General features: G+C 43.0%; 1 protein-coding gene across 7 annotated transcripts in view; it reads right to left on the bottom strand.

Moving 5' to 3' along the window:
* The window catches only part of SGMS1 (sphingomyelin synthase 1), a 292102-nt gene that overhangs the window by 87325 nt on the left and 190120 nt on the right, over window positions 1-14657 (bottom strand). Inside the window, exon 1 of one of the 7 annotated variants that reach the window (XM_081223548.1) lies at window positions 10844-11223. The exons of the other annotated variants lie outside the window; for them this stretch is intronic. The gene's annotated coding sequence lies outside the window, so the exon portion shown is untranslated. Of the gene's footprint in view, window positions 1-10843; window positions 11224-14657 lie in introns of those variants that run through there. 7 annotated transcript variants of the gene reach the window in all.

The following is a 14657-nucleotide window of genomic DNA, read 5'->3' as shown; positions in this document are numbered from 1 at the left end:
TAGCTGAAGGCTTTACATTATGATTCCTCATCATATAGCCATTCACTTGGTGAACAAACATTTATGGAATGCTTACTTTATGCTAGGTGCAAATTTACTTTTATCATAAACCATCACATGAATCAGGACAGTAGTGGACTCAGTGTAGAAAACAGGATAATTAAACTGAATTTAAAATCTCTATGAGATTACAGATATTATTACAATATTAAAATTACGATATTATTTTAAAATATTGGGAGAGGGCTTCCCTGGTGGCGCAGTGGTTGAGAGTCCGCCTGCCAACGCGGGGACATGGGTTCATGCCCTGGTCCGGGAAGATGCCACATGCCGCGGAGCGGCTAGGCCTGTGAGCCATGGCCGCTGGGCCTGCGCGTCCAGAGCCTGTGCTCCGCAACGGGAGAGGCCACAACAGTGAGAGGCCCACGTACCATAAAAAATATATATATATATATATTGGGAGAAAAAAGTCAATGATCCAAAGCTGATGGCACACCAGGAATTGATTTATTTTCTATTTCTGTACAATCAGTGTATAGTATTTTTAGTTGCCAGGGGATGTTCTTTTCAGAGGTCCCGCTTTTCCCTAGTTTGAGCCAAAATGACAAACCACAGGGATTCTGAGAAGACAGCACTCAGGGTAACTGGGCTAGTCCAGACGTTTATTTATTAGACCCTAATGAACTCCCCCAGAAGATTCCTACCCTGGTTCCCTATCTCCAGGCCCTCCCCTCTCCCACTCATTCTTCTTACTCATGATACTACATTCCTAGGTTCCTCATCTTTTCTGCCCACTTAGAGGGGGCACTGGTTTCTACCTTTTTAATTTGGTGGCTGCAAACATATTCTTTATTAAAAAAAAAAAAAAGTGAAAGCTTTCTGTGAAAAAATCTTCCAAACAATGCACTTCAGTAAATTTTGAACCAATCTGTTAAAAACCTAAAAATGTACTCACTATGTGCCAGGGACCTGGACTACCAAGATGCGTGGAACACAGTCCCTGCCCCCAAGGAGTTCACAGTCCATCTCAAGAGAGAAACATGTAATGCCATCTACTAAGTGATGTATGGAAAAGTGCATGACTGCGCATGCCTGGAGGCCAGGACGCGTTAGGTCACCTTATATTGGTTGGCCAAAAAGTTCGTTCAGGTTTTCCTTTAAGATGTTATGGAAAAACCCGAATGAACTTTTTGGCGAACCCAATACACAAGAGGTGCTCAGCTCACCAGATACCAGCTGCGTTGGTCCTGGGCTGATAGATTCATCCCTTCTGGTCCCCGACTCTGCTCTGTGTTGTCACAGGGGATCAAACTGCTGGATTCAACCAATGGGAGGCACTGGCAGAAGACTGGAGAGCAGAAGCTGCCAGGGGCACTTCTCACCTTCCTGTCCGGGATCTCCTTTGTGGCTTTGGCTTTTATCTGCCCCTGAGCTCCAATAACAGCCTCCACAACTTGTCCCTCCAGCCTGAGACTAGTAATGACTTCCTGCTGGGGCTAATCTCTAGGCTTCTTCAATGGGCTCCCTGCTGCACCATCACCTGTGGAAGGAACTTCACTAAATACCCTCTATTGTAAATAAAAGTGGCTTCTGTTTTCCTCCTTAGGCCCTGACTAGCCAGTTACACTATAATGTGCCGATAATTCACTCTCAAAAGCAGTCATGCTCCGCTGGAATTCAAAGTTGAAACTTGAGGAAAACTAAGATTTTCAATAATAATAATAATAATACCTTCATTTGGCCTGAAAGAGTCAACTTTGTTAAACCCTAGAAATGTTTTGGTTTATAGAGGAATTCCTTGAAAATGGATCCAATGCCTTAATACATATTTTCCTTAAGGCTGAATCACCTTCCTGGGACGAGATGATGTAAATGTTCTGTATCTGTTCTGCCCACCATGGTAACCACCAGGCACGTGTAGCTCTTGAGCACCGGGATGTGGTTAGCATGACTAAGAAACAGAATGTTTAATTTTCTTTTATTTAATGTGTTTAAATATCTGCAAGTGGCCAGTGGCTGCAGGACTGGACAGCAGAGGTCTAGCATATGGTCATCTCTATTGTGGGGAAGAACTGCTGGGGGTGTTTCTGTGGGCGTTGGCAGGGAACAGGTGGATACAGAGAGAAGCACTGTAGAACTATCAGCCCTTTTGTTCATTCTATTTACGGTTTAAAAATATAACAACCCCTGGCCTACCTCATCTCCAACCACAGGAACACACAGTTTACTCAGATAACTTAGTTAACAAACTTTCAGAGAATAAACCTCCTTTGAACACAATGGTAGCTTGAGAATGAAGATCTGGAGAAAATGTTGGTTGGTGAGAAGTATAGGGCTCAGTCCAGTAAGAGGAGGAGCTCTCTGGAATTGTAAATAACATTAGAATCTTGCTTTGTGTTCCCTATTCTTCAACCCAATGGGAATAACCTCCTGCTTATTCCCTACTGCACTGTCCCAGTCCAATCTTTACTTTCTTTCCAAGAGGATTCTCCTAGGGTCTTCCTAGGGCCGTGTGGTTTTCACACGACATATCTCCATCTATCCCGGAGCTGCTCCAATTGTAAAAGGCATTCCCTTTGATCTAGACCAGTGATGGCTAGTCTCTGGGTTACAAACATTCACTTTCACATCTCTGACCTTTACGTGGACATCATCAAAGTAAATGACATCAGGTTCCTGCTTCTCCTGAGAATTCTGCTCCCAGAAGTAAATGCTAAAGATTTAAGAAGGTGACTCTCCCAGGCCACTAGACTGATATTATCAAACCATTGCTGAATAGCACAAAATCACTTACTATCAACAGTACTTAACTGCAGGGAATTGTTTCAGTATATCCGTGGGAATATAAAAATATTAAAAGGACAGTTTTAAATGAATAGACTTTAAAAGCACCACAGCTTCCAGAACCCTAATGCCCCAAAGACTTGGCCATATTATCCTGAGAACCGAATAAAAGTATACTTCATAAATGTACAAGAATCTTAGCAATACAAAACTGTACTGAAAAATTCTACTGTGAAATGTGGGCTATGAACTGATGTGATTGGGGACTTCTGTAATTGTTTAGTAATTTGTGCAATTTAAATGAGAATTACAGGATACACTAACTAGCAAAGTAGGCATTAGTTTACATGGTAACTGTTAACGATAACAATGTATTCAAGTTTGCTTTACTCATGTTTACATGAGTCACTCACAATAGACCATCACACTTCCAGCATGAATAAGCATTCCGTTACACTCATTTTTCTTCCCAACATTTTCGAAAAGCAAAAAATATACCATCATTAGGATGGGAATCACACTCTTATGTTGCCGGTCACAACATAAGAAAAGGACACTCACGGTGAAGACAAGCAACACTGGGAAGCCAGCTAGTCCGTGCAGAGTATTGCATCTTGGTGGACTTACCACAGTCCAAGGCTGGCCCTTGAACCTTGCAAGTCATAAATATGGTGATCAGGAGAGGGTTCAGGCTAACCAAACTCAGGGTGACAGTAAAGTAAAAATGTCAATTTAATACCATCATGTAGACTGGATGGTGGACGCTGATATCTGCTGATCCTGTGTCTCCTGAAAAGTATAATTCATGAGGAACCCAAATTATAATCAGAAGGACGCATCACGGGCATGGAAGGGTAATGTGTTTTGTGGCTTCCTGCGTGGCCCGACACTGCACTGTGAGGTTAAGGTAGGCTCAGGGGGGACTTACCTGGTGGCACAGTGGTTAAGAATCCGCCTGCCAATGCAGGAGACGCGGGTTCGAGCCCTGGTCCTGGAAGGTCCCACATGCTGCGGAGCAACTAAGCCCGTACGCCACAACTACTGAGTCTACAACCCTAGAGCCCATGCTCTGCAACAAGAGAAGCCATCGCAATGAGAAGCCCGTGCAACCCATTGAAGAGTAGCCCCCGCTTGCGGCAACTAGAGAAAGCCCGTGTGCAGCAACAAAGACCCAGCACAGCCAAAAATATTAAAAAAAAAAAAAAAAAAAGGTAGGCTCAGGGGTGTTCAGTGGGGAGGGCAAGACCACAGTCTAAGTCAGGTTGGGAACCTAACCATTTGATTTCAAAAGCCCACAGACGGCCCCACCACTGGGATAAGATCCATACAGAGACCTGCTGATACTATACGATGGGCAGGGGACCTTCTCCCGTAGAGAGGCCAGCGTGGCCTCTCCAAGTTCCAGTCCGCTAAATTCCCCTTCAAACACATCCCTTCTCAGACTAGCATGCCAGTACCTTTAACTAAGTTATAATTCTGCCCTAGAAGCCATTTAATCTCTTTACTTACTTTCTCTATCTTTGCTGTGATTCATTCATTACAGAGGTGCTTTATAGTTTCTTTGGGGGTCTTATCTTTTTATCCAAGTCAGAAAGTGGAAGGGATCTCCCTGTTGGCCTTCATGAGGGTACACACACCACACTTAGGGTAGGAGCCAACAACTCCGCAGGGAGATGAAGTCTTTACGAATTTCAGGGAAGGGGGACAGACAGCTTTAAAAAAAAAAAAGAAGCAGCACAGAAAACTCCACTCACAACTGATATTGAAAGAAGCATATTTTTAGAAAACCATTAAACGCCAAAAATACAAGCTAACAGACCTTAGACATGGAGAATGAGCTATCCTATTACACTCTACTTTGACATTTTAAATCTCTTTGTTCCTTTTATGTCTAAAATGTGTTGGGGCCTTCTGGTGAGACTCTAGTTTCAAAACCCAAAGAAATCTATCTTTAGATCTGTTGACTCAGCACAAGGCTAGAACTTGGATTTTGGTATCAAATACCCAAGAGTTTCACCAAGCCGGTGCCCAGGGGCCTTTGTAAATCCACAGTCAGCCTTCCAACACTTTATTTCGGCAGCTCATGGAATTTTCTAGTCTCATCCACCTCTGAGAAATCAAAATGATACATATAAGGATGTACCTAAAGTAGAGCAGTCATCTATCAGGTCTCAAGAATTGTGGTCAATGGTACCATCTAAAATAGTGATGTATCTATTAGTCCCATTTAGTTTATTATTAACCTGACTTTCAGCTTTGCTTTAATATCAAACTCTTGCCTGCTGACCCCACAGAGGTATGCAATTTTGTGTAACCAATTCGGGATTCTACGTTAGAATCACTGAGTTTTTGCCAAGAATGCTTACCCAGAAAATCCGGGGCAGCTTGAGACCGTGAGGGTCTCGAATGCCACCTTCTATTTCTGCACAATCAGGAGAGTTAAGCAAGCTTGAACGTTAGCTTAATGAAAGCCTCCGAGCACTAACAGGGCTTAGCCTGTGTTATAAATTCTCCAAAGGGTGTTTTGATCCCCAAGTCATTCCATTCTACATGCGGCTGCTGCACTTCACCTTGGGGCTGCCATTGCTCTCCTGGTATGAGCCAGCCATGAATTCTCCCCACTGCTCCAGGAGGAAAGGTTTCCAGATGCCCAGAGAGAGGCAAGCTGCTGGGGGACTAACACTTCTTCCATCTGAGGGCTGAAGTCACGTGTTTATGTGAGGTTTAAACAATTCAGTTCCAATGCGGTAAGGACCATGAGAAAGAAAGTTAGGAGTAGCCTCTCTTTAAAAAATCACTAACTTCCAGTCTCCAACCTGAGTAAGAGCCTCTTTCTAACTCAGGGAACTTTTCATTGCTACCTCCTTGGGAGATGAACATTGCTACAAAACATTCTGCCTTTACAAAGTAGACAGCAGGTGGGTTGTACACACTTGGGGATCTTTCCACCCAAGCCTTATCACTCACACACACATACACACACACACACACACACACGTAATCACACTTGTAAGTCAAATACATTAACTTTCAACTGATTTTATGGATATGCTACATACTGACATAGGTTGCCATAGCAGCAGGAAAACAGTGGGCCTTGTGGATGGACTCCAGACTTCTAGGTCCACAGCTGGTGCACAAGTGGAGGTGACAGGAAGAGTGATCCCATGAAAGCTTTGCCTTATCTTTTGGGCGGAGGCTGAGAAGGTACAGAAATCACTAAGACTGCAAAGCTGACACACTTGCACATTCAGTGGCTGGGTGTGTTGCTTACATCTTAAGGCACTGGAAAATAGATTAAGAAACCATAATATCAAGAGTAAGATGAAAAAACAGAGCAAATTACACTGCTTAAGAACAAACATTACAAGTTTTTGTAGTGGAGCAATTCACAAACCTAGAAACCATATCCTGGCTAGTTCCAGACTAATATGACGTAGGTAACTCTTGTTTTCCATGCAACTCATCTTCTTCCTCAGGTAAGCGCTTCTCACCTTGGTGCATATTATGGTCCTTACCAGAAGGCCAAATCAACACTTGCAAAGACATTCACCTCTCCTAATTTCTGAAGACAAGAAGCCTTTTTGTTTTCTGTCTTTTAACATTAAGATCCAATTTCTTTATTCATCCTCTTTCCAAATCTTACATTTTAATAAGCACCACTCAATCCCATTGCCAAAAAAAAAAAAAAAAGTTAATTGTAAAATGGCTTACTACATACAAGGCATGAATGTAAATCTGGTAGCACAGTCCACACTCTATGAAACACAAATTGGGTTTTCACACATAAAGAAACTTGCCCCAAACCACACAGCAGGTTGAATTGGTAGGGCTGAGATTCGAGCATAGGCTTATTGGACTCTCAAACCACTGTAATATATTCCTCCCTGGAACGGAGCAAATAATATTTTACTGTGCCGCTGCTGATAAAAGGTATATGCTGTATACATCTGCAGATTTCAGAATACATTAACTCTCAAAGGCCCTTTCACAAATATACTCTTAAAGCTACTCTGGGATGTCGCTAAAGCAAAGATCAGTATTCAAACTTCACAAAGAGAAACACACATATTGAAGAGTTAAGCCAGGGTTTCTCAGCCTCAGCACTAGCGACATTTGAACAGGATGATTTTTAGTTTTGGGGTTGTCCTGTGCATTGCAGGACGTTAGCAGCATCCCTGGCCTCTACCCGTCAAATGCCAGGAGCACATCTTCCCACCCCAGCTGCGTCCACCAAAACTATGTCCAAATGTCCCTTGAGGGGTAAATCACACCCCAAGGAAAGCCACTGAGTTAACTGCCTGGTTAAAGGTGGTACTGATAACCAGGAAAGAATTCTACTAAATCCTAGTTTAATGGAGATTTCTCTTATACCAAGCTACAGCTCCTTAAGAGAAAGCACTTGTTAGACTGGATGAAATATTTCAGAATTCAGAATGTGACCACCTCTGCTTCACTTCACAGTATATGATTACTCTCTCTCAGCTTTTACACTAAGGTATACGTCTCCAGCGTCTTCAACCACTGTTCATATAGTTTCTAGACCCTCTCCAAAACCTGATTACTCCATTCTGGACACACACTTAAACATAAACCCAGAAATATGCACAAATTGCCACAGGAAGAAAAAGCAGTAACAACAACAAAAGACTAAAACGTGGCACATACAATTTACAATTTACAGTCAGGCTCTGTTTTTAAGCACTTCTCCTGAATAATCTAATTTGATCCTTAACATTTTCAACGGCCATATGAGGGAAGTATTATTATCTGCATTTTATGAATGAAGCGACTGAGGCACAGAGCGCTCAAATAACCTGCCCAAGGGCAGGCTCCAAAGTCCTTGTTCTTAACCACTATCTACAGTGCTTCAAAGAACTGTGGGATTATCACCTCCTTGGTTCTAAATTCTCTGTCTCTACTAGTGTGTGTTTTGTTGTCCAGCTGTATCAAATGCCCTCATTAAGGCACACTGCGGGCACCTTACTGAAGTCTGACGTCACCCTACTGATCATCCCTCTTCAGGTATAAGACACAAACCCACTTACCTATACTGCTGTCCACCCACTTTGTCCATCTTGAGTAAAGTACACACAGCACTTTGTTAAATGTTTTTCCAGAGCAGACATGTCGTATCTATGGCATGTCCTGATATACTAGTTCAGCAACTATCGAAAAAGAAAGGTCAGCTGGAGATGAGTGATGCTAGATACTGATCACCACCACTTTTTTTTTAAGTGATCCCAATCCATCTTTTCAAAAATGTGATTTATTAGTCTGCTAAACAGCAACATACACTCTGCAGCTAAAGTTTCCAGAATTTACCATCTCCCCGGTTTTCAAAACCTAAGTTGTCTGGCATACTTCCTTCTCTCCATTATTTTCTCAAGATCACCCCCAAATGGTTTTATCATCACACTGGCATGTCCTTTCAACATCCTCAAGAATTCCAGTCACTTAAAGCAGCTGGGGTTTAGAGAGGTTTAAGGAGGAGGCCAAGGCACCCTTGCTTTGCTTGGGAACGGGGGTGGGTGTTCAGTGTCATGTAGATGGCAAAAATGATGAGGGAGGGAGTGAGCCACACTCGGTCCTGGAATAGATATTGTAGTTCATGGTCTTCTAAGAAGGTGGCATTGTTCTCTTGTGTTATATGACATCCCAACAGATGATCCAGCAGATGGAGTCTCAGAATTGGCTGACCCTGGTGAGACACGCTGAGCCTTTCCCGTCTAACAAGAAAAGCTTAGCATTCACAGAGTGTGCCTTTCATGACCTTACCATTCCTAACAAACAGGTTCAACATTAACCTGTTGCAGATATTTCAACAATAACCATTAGCAGAAATTTAAAATCATTTCGCATAGCATGGAAAATACTGCTGGAGTGCACTCAGACATTCAACCACTGGACGTCCACGGACCCAGCTGCTTGGTGTTACAATTAGAGAACAGCCAAGCTGTACCTGATGAGGAGCAGAAGAATCCACAACTAGAAGGGCTTCAGGGAAGAAGGTAGGAGAAAGTCCCTCCAAATCAGCAACTATGAGGCAGCCTCAGGTATCAACAGGCTCATGAAGAAGAGGGCTTGCTTAGTTAATATTTGAAAACCACAAGCTTCCAAAGTAAATGCATTATTCCTTGAACTTTGACATTTTGGTACTGGGGCAATGCGGAGCTTTGAAAACTCCTTAAAAGTCTTCTTTGAACCCAGAACCACCTCTGGATTATTTCACACAGAAAAATCAACACTATATTAGGAGCAATTGGAGCCACATGGGAAAAATTACAAACCTTAAATGCTACCTTGTATTATAAATTAAATTAACCAACTGTGAAATCTGGAGATAATGTAACCTTGCTGAGGCTGTTTCTTCATCACAAAACAGAGATGATACTACCTCTACCTCTCAGCATTATTGGGAAAAACAGAATGGGTAGCAGGTGCAAAGCATCTCACTTAAATGTTCAGCTCTGTTACAACTATTAGGTAAAACTTGAATCAAAATTAAAATTTAATTATCCCTTTGGACTTTAGACATATTTTCCCATGCTCACCACCTGAGGGGGCTTTTCCAAGTACCCCAGTGGACTTAAGGCCATTTCTGTCAACATCACAGTCTGTTTCCCAAAAGAAATGGGATCCCAAGGTGTTACCTCTCACAGGAGGTGCTTGATCAGTTAAACTCAAAGCAAGTGAGTTTACCCATTAGCCCATGAGCACAAAAACAGTGGTACTAGGAGTTCAAAGTGCAACGAATTAAAAATTCTAAAAAGCATTTTAATTATTCCATTTGGAAGTGATTTCTTTCTAGAGTAGTTTCCTTTATAGAGCTAAAGAAGTCAGTAGCAAAGCACTTTACTCTTTCTTTCTGTTACAGAGCTTGTCTACTGCATTAGAGTCTGCATCTTCAAAAATGAAGGAAGTGTAAAGATACTATTCATACCTTTATAATTCATGTTGGGAACTTCATAATTCAGTTTACATTTTCCTGTCATGCTTTATGCTACAGGCGAGTCTTCAGCCTGCCTTTCCAGCACAGTCAGTGTTTCTGATGGCGATACCTGTCTGTTGCACTATGTCCTCAGTAAAACAGCAATAATCACAAGATTCTGCTTCTCCTGCTCTCTACCTCCCCATCCCTCTTGGAAGAAAATAATTTGCGTGCACCATACAAACTGCTATGCATTTGCTGACTAACTTCTTACATTAAAAAGCAGTTTTAATTAAGAGCAGATTTTTAAAAGAAGCCCACTATTTCTACATAAATTTAAAAATGATAATCAGTTCAACAGGGTCAATAGACCTTAGGTCTCCTGGTTCCCGTTACAACCTAAGTAACATCTACACATAGCAAACTCAAATAGGAGAGGGAGGCGGGGAACAAAAGCAAGTGCCATGCATTCTTCTCGGTGTATTTATTTCCACCAATTCCACAAGAGCAGTTACCTGGCCACAATAAATAGAAAGCATGGCTGTGGAGTAAACATGCTCATTCCAAATCACGGGGAGCACGTGCTTCCTTCTGGCATTGAGCGCAGATCTCACTCACCAGCTCGCTCCCAACCAGCTAAAGGAGTTGGCTGAAGGACCTTTTGGAACAGGGACTGGAATCTGAGAAAGTGAGTAGTTCCCCAAAACTACATAACCAAGCTGTAAATAAAACCCCACTACCTCAAAAACCTCCATTAGGAAAGCCGGATAACCCCAAACCGAAACCACCCCCTGGACCCTTGGCTGATCAAAAGCACCCGGCAACATTCAGAGCATTTGTTGATGCAGCCTATCCCGATCCACTGTTTTATCAACTACCCTGTGAGCGTTCTCAGGTGTCAATAGCTATTGCCTGTTTGATCATCAAGGTGGATTCAGTAAAAACTAAGAGTCCCTTTACTTCGCTGTAGAAGGAATGGCAACGACTGCGGTACCGAGTGTTTTCTGCAGGGCAAGGGAGGCTGTTTCTCCCGGCTTTTAACCAGGTCCCACCGTCTGTAACTGCTACAACGCGTCCCCCAGAGGGCACACTAATGAAGCCTAGTATCCCAGAAGGAGCAGTACTTACGGTCTCTCCTCCCAGGAGGCCAAGTCTCGGGAAACTTCCTGGGGCGCCAAGTTTGCGCGCGGCGCCGGCGCGCTCAGGGTGCGCGCTGCCCGCCCGGACTCAGGCGGAGAGTCGAAGGCGGCAGGCGGCGCGCCGACCCGCGACCCCGGCTCCTCGGGTGCGCCCGCGCCTCGGAGGGCCCCGGCCGCCTTCTCCCGCGGCCTGAGGGGTCGGGGTGCAAGGACCGCGGCGCTGAGCAGCCGACGCCCCGGCGGGCGGGCGGCGGGAGGATCCTCTCCCGGGAGCAGCTGTGAGCGGGCACGCCGGGTCCAACCCCAGAGGCTCCAGCAGGGAGGCCGCGGGTGTGGCCGGGCAGCAGAGGTTTTTTTGGAATGCGGGGTGTGGCCCTCTAACACAGCAAAAAAGAAATGAGTCAGCCCGTGTGATCCTAACCAATGAGCTTGTTCACTGTCGGTTAAGGCGGAACTTTCCTTTCTTGATTTATATCAGGCTTAGGAGCCTTTTAGACTTTTTTTTTTTTTAAACTTAAGCCTTTAACAACGTCAAGAAAATGGTAGATGGCCTTACAACTCTTACAAAACAAGGATTAATTTTGTTATGATAGATACCTGATCAGTGGATGTGTGTTCATTTCTGTTACTTAGTAAAAGTTCTTAAGCTAGGCAGCGATCCTGGACGTAATGAGCGTGGAATCTGGCGACAAAGCAGATTGGGATCTAACCTCTAAGATGGATCTAACCTCTGACACTGTATGATCTTGCGCGGGTTAATTATCTGCAGTGAAAGGGACAAAATGCCCACCCAACAGTTTGCTGGACAGATTATATGTAATAATACATGCAAAGCATTTGGACAGTGCATGACATAGAGTAGGCACTCAAACAATGCTGTCTTGTCTCTGATTACTGAATCAAAATCTCCAAACCTGTGGACAAACTGGCCCATAATTTTTGTTTAAATTCTTTTCAATGTTAAAATATCCAAAGAATTTTCGAGCTGAAATAGTTCTTTGGTATTTGCATGGTCTGAGTCCCCTATTTAAGTAATAGAAAACTGAAGAAGCTTTTGGTTTAGGATTCTTGGATTTGGTGTTCCTTTTATACAAGAGAAATTTTATTAGTAGCAGGGGGAAAAAAAGGCTTAAAATTGGAATGATTCCATTTATGCCACAATTAAACCAACTTTTAAAAAGTAAGAGTGATTTTGGAAATATTCATTCTATCTCGGTCACTGTACCCTAAACATCATTTCGGAATAGAAATATTGAAAAGAAACTTAAAGTAGCTTGGAATTGGCAAATTACAGGAGACCACAGAACTGCTAGGTCCTGAGCACCAGTTAAGAGTTGGTTACCAGTGAGGGAAGAGATTTTTTGCAGAGGAATAAATTTTTTTAAGTTACCAATTAAACTATCTTGGCTTTAGAGACAATCTCCTGAGTTTAACTTCCTCATATTTGTTTAAAACCAGTCATTCCATAGGCCAAGATTTCTTTAAAATACTCTTTAAACCAAAGATAAAATCTTAAGTGAGATCAAGGGCCCTTTCTAAAATGCTATTCTTTTCTTCGAACCATCATGGAAGAATAGAAAGAACTCTGCGCCTGGAGTCAAGAGCTCCTGTCCTAATCTCTGCCAATAAGTGATCAGGTATATTGCCCTAAGTAAACTGCTTCATCTCTCTCTGCAGATTTCTAAGCGTTCTTCCAGTTTTAAGACCAAGTTATGGTCCAAAAGAGCACGCACAAGATAAGCCTATGACCTAACATTTAACTTTAGCAACAGTCATAAACTGGGCCTATATCCTAGATGATGAAACCGATAAATCACTCGTGACTCTCATATTCCTCATAAAGGTAATCTTATTGTCCTAGACACTGTAAATTAAATTCTGGAGTCATCCGAGCTCCCTCCCTCTCTATTGACAGTTCACTATCCCCAGGCATGATGACACCTTCCTAATGTCTTTCACACCTGTACCGTTTTTTCCATCCTGGTTCAGTCATCCATGCCCTCGTGCCAGGGTCACTGAGTCCCATCCTCTGTGCTCCCAATACATCATCCTCACCATCATGTGATAAATGTCAGAGTCCAGCGTGCCATCATGTCATAGACTGGGGGTCCTCTTTCTATCAGTTAAACTAGTATATTTTTATAGTAGAGATCAAGAGGAAAACATTTGCTTTACAGGCAACTTTCTTCAAACATTCAGGTAAATACATACCTATTTTAAGGCACATTGATTTTCTGTTTATGAAACGATTACCATCAATTATACTGGCCAAACTGATAATATGTTGGCTGTTACATCAAGAACTGTAGCTCTTTTATATGAGAAGACGATATATATATACACACACACACACACACACACACACACACACACACACTATGTGTGTATCAGCAACTCAATAAACTTCATGACCCTGCAGTTTTAAATACACAATTGTACGCATGTGTGCAGCCATACATAGATACACTGAGATATGTGAAAGTGAAAAAGGGAAAGGTAGCCCATACAGGAAAGAGAAGAGATAACCTAGTTTGTTTCTATTGTCTAGGATGCAGTCAAGCTGAAAATGTATAAAGTGGGTGCTCCGTTCAAGAAGAAGGAAGGCTTCATAAATAAGTGCACCTGAGATCATAACTCAAAGCACCTGAGAGATGTTTACAATGATCCTTATGCTTTGGAAATAAGGACATATTACCAATGTTATTAGAACATCCTCACAATAGAAAAAGGCTCACTATTTCTAGGATATCTTAGTCGCCTAAAGTTAAAATGCAAAGTACAAAGACTGTCAATCTATGGTTAAAACAAAGGAACGATTAGCTCCGGCCCCAGTGCCATTATGTTTGTCTGTTTGTCATTCAAAAGCTGGCTTTCACCTCTCCAACCCCATCTTCCACTTAAAAAACCCTCAGCCAAATAACCCCACCAGTCTACTTGTTGTTCCCCTAATGCAATGGGCACATTATCACCTCCACACCTGGGCCCATGCCATGGCCTCTGTCTGATGACCTTTCTCACTCTTCTTTTTTTTTTTTTTTTTTTTTTTGCGGTACGCGGGCCTCTCACTGTTGTGGCCTCTCCCGTTGCGGAGCACAGGCTCCAGACGCGCAGGCTCAGCGGCCATGGCTCACGGGCCGAGCCGCTCCGCGGCATGTGGGATCTTCCCGGACCGGGGCATGAACCCGTGTCCCCTGCATCGGCAGGCGGACTCTCAACCACTGTGCCACCAGGGAAGCCCTCACTCTTCTTACTGGTTATTACCTTCCAGACCCACTCAAACCCCTTCCTTTTCCTGGAACCCTCCTCACTGGCTCAAGCCCCAGGGAACTCTCCTCTCCTCCAAATGCCTACAGACCTTATTCTTTATACCTCCATCTCAAACTGACTTAGAGAGCCTTAGTATCTTCCTTCTTTTTGAAATGCCTGACTTTTCTCTCTTGGCAGATGACAAAAGTCCATCGGAGGCAGAGATGGTGTTTCAGAGGCCTTGTATCCCCCAGGACCTAGCAGATTCTGAATAGTTGTTGATATAATGATGTTTAAGTTATATAACAGCCACAAAGGAGAAAGAAAACTTTCCTTTTGACTGCTGACACATCAAGAATACACAAATATTATAGCTGTTCAAACCACTTGGCAAGCAGAACCCAAGTGGCAGATGTGTGTCTTTGCTCTTTACGACATGTTCCAACAATAAAGAATGCCACTACTGAGAAAGCAAATCTGATACTTCCTAAAGGGAAGTACAGTTTACAAAAGAGTGTCAGCACATACAATCTCAGTTCCCCAAATACTAACCCACT

The sequence above is a fragment of the Mesoplodon bidens genome (genome assembly GCF_964165515.1).
Source record: "Mesoplodon bidens genome assembly, chromosome: 1".
Taxonomy (NCBI): Eukaryota; Metazoa; Chordata; class Mammalia; order Artiodactyla; family Ziphiidae; genus Mesoplodon; species Mesoplodon bidens.
The sequence above is the reverse complement of the archived record's forward strand: the minus strand, read 5'-3'. Positions and strand labels throughout refer to the sequence as shown.